This window comes from Megalopta genalis, unplaced genomic scaffold (genome assembly GCF_051020955.1).
Source record: "Megalopta genalis isolate 19385.01 unplaced genomic scaffold, iyMegGena1_principal scaffold0061, whole genome shotgun sequence".
In the NCBI taxonomy this organism is placed as follows: Eukaryota; Metazoa; Arthropoda; class Insecta; order Hymenoptera; family Halictidae; genus Megalopta; species Megalopta genalis.
The window spans coordinates 210,001-212,500 of NW_027476130.1; the positions used below are offsets into that span (position 1 = coordinate 210,001).

A 2,500-nucleotide genomic window follows, 5' to 3' on the forward strand; every position below is an offset into this window, starting at 1 on the left:
ATGTCTATTGATGCGTGTATAATGCGTAACCGGACATCGCTGTAATATATGGTATAAGGATTCGCGTGTCCCTGCGCAGGATGGATTGCGGCAATCAGTATCTTTCATATAGGGGGCTCCCTTGGTGGGGAGTAACCCAATCCTTAGGTTGATTGCTCCGATGTAGTCTCGACCCTTCCAGAAATTAGGTGGGTTGTATATCCACGAAGATAAACCTGGGGTCATCAGGGCGAGACCAGAGCCTAGCGCGGAGCGATGGAGTTGCTCGGACCAATGTTTACGAATCATTTGTTTAGATGGTGTCGCGATGCTCCCAAGGATATTGTTGAGCTTTCGCATTATATGTTGGACTATCGAAGACTCCATAACGCACTGTATCTCGCTGTCGCCACGGGCTCTCAAGCGCTCCAATCGGCGTAAGTACATAGCGGCAATGTGGATTGTAAGCGATGGAATGCCTAGTCCACCGCTGCTTAAAGGAGCATGTATATATGGAGTTGGTGTGGTAGTTGGTAAGTGTAGTATATTTTTTACAAATTTTATTATGCAATTATCTATGTACTTTAATTTTTTTTTGTTTATGTCCATTGTTTGCAGACTATGGTGAAGACGAGGAATGAGGTACCTGTGCAGTATGTTCAGTTTCTGCCATGGTTTTAAAGGACTAGTTTTAAGATTTTTGAGCATGCCTTCAAGCTTTGATGGAGATGGAGAGATAGCACCGCGGTATCTATATACATGGCCGAGGTATTTAAATTGTGACGCGACACCCAATGTTGGGATCGGGCTTTTATTAATCAGCAGTTTGGGCCGCGTATCAACTACGAGCCTTTTCGTTCCAGGGACGCGTAGATTCTGTAAGATGGCGCATTTAGATGGGTTCACTTGCAGCCCGTGTTTGTGGAAGAATTTCTCGACGATCCGGATATTACTTCGCATCGCACTGGGAGTGGGAGCCACCATCACGATGTCATCGGCAAAAGCTAATGCCCGTATCCTGGTGCCTCCCACATCAACACCCTCACACTCATTAAGTTGTATCATGAGCTGGTCTAGCACTAAATTAAATAGGAAACCGGACATGGGATCACCCTGTTTCACGCCGCGTTTTATAGGTATAGGATTGGATCGGGATCCGTGGCATTCGAGTATTGTGGTTATGTCGTTATAATTGTTTTCGATGTATTCTATTGTATGAGCGTCTACGTTTTTTCTGATTAGTGCGTCTATTATTGAAATGATGTTAACAGAGTCAAATGCTTTAGCTAAATCTATAGATAGTATAGTGAAAGGTTTCGATTTTTCGCGGCTTAATTTAATTAGTGTTTGTAGGATGGTACTATTAGCCATTATCCCGTCGGTTCTCGTGAAGCCTCTTTGCGTGTGAAACAGAGGTATTTCATTCTCAAGGCGCGACACGATGATTTTATTTAGTAGGCGCAGTATATGACTTGAGATGGTTATGGGCCGCCATTGTTTTGGGTCCATCAAGTCGCCGGATTTAGGTAACAGTGTTGTTCTGTTCGATCTTAGCACAGAGGGTAACGTCTTCATTCCCCACACAATATTCAATAGTGCACACAGCTCCTTGCGTGGCATTTGCCTAAGAGTCGATCGATCAATTCCGTCGGTGCCTGGAGCGGATTGTTTCATCCTGGTAAGTTGCTCGTGTATCTCGGTCGGTGATATCGGATTTGAAAGGTTGATATTACTATTGGTATCTGTTTTTCGCTTCTGAGGTTTCCATTCGACATCCTTGTGTTCGAATAGTTTAGAATAATATTCTTCAAATGATTCTATCGTCGGAGATTCTGTAATGTTGAGTGGGTTTCCGGTAATTATATGCTCAGCCAGTTGGGTTGGGTTTTTGTTATAGAGTTTTTGGAATCTGGCGTAATCAGTCGCTATCCTTTTAGCGCGGTTGCCTTTTCTTTTATTACTTTCATTGCATTTATTGCTATGCTTGTTCTTTTTACTGTTATTTTTATTCTTGTTTTCGTTCTGATAGTTATTTAATTTATTTTTATTATTTTTATCGTCTATTGCATTTATAACTCTGTTGTTGCTTGTATTGGTTTTATTGTATTTATTATTTTTATTTTGTTTATTGCTTTTATTATATTTATTTTTCTTGTTACTAGTTTTATGGGTTTTATCTACTGAGTTACTATTTTCATTGTATTTATCGGTTTCATCAGCGAGCGAAGCAACATATGATGTTAAGTTTTCTATGTATTGGTCCATCATTAACATAGTGTCTTCAGAAGGTGTGTTAGACAGGGCATTTTCAATAATTTCTGCCATGTGATGGCCTACTTGTACTTTAAGTTCAGCCAGGATGTTGCGTATATCATCAGGTATAGTTGTACTGTGCGGAGATGATGTCGCTTCGCGTGTGTCGATGTCTCCGCGCGCGCGAGGATCGTCACATCTGGTTAGCAGCACCCGCGGCACCAACGGGCAGGTACTCAAGATATTGGTCTGGCCCGCCTCGTCGAGG

General features: G+C 42.1%; 1 pseudogene; it reads right to left on the reverse strand.

The window, feature by feature from the left end:
• Window positions 1-2,500, reverse strand: part of LOC143261678 (large subunit ribosomal RNA) — a 9,588-nt pseudogene that overhangs the window by 3,476 nt on the left and 3,612 nt on the right.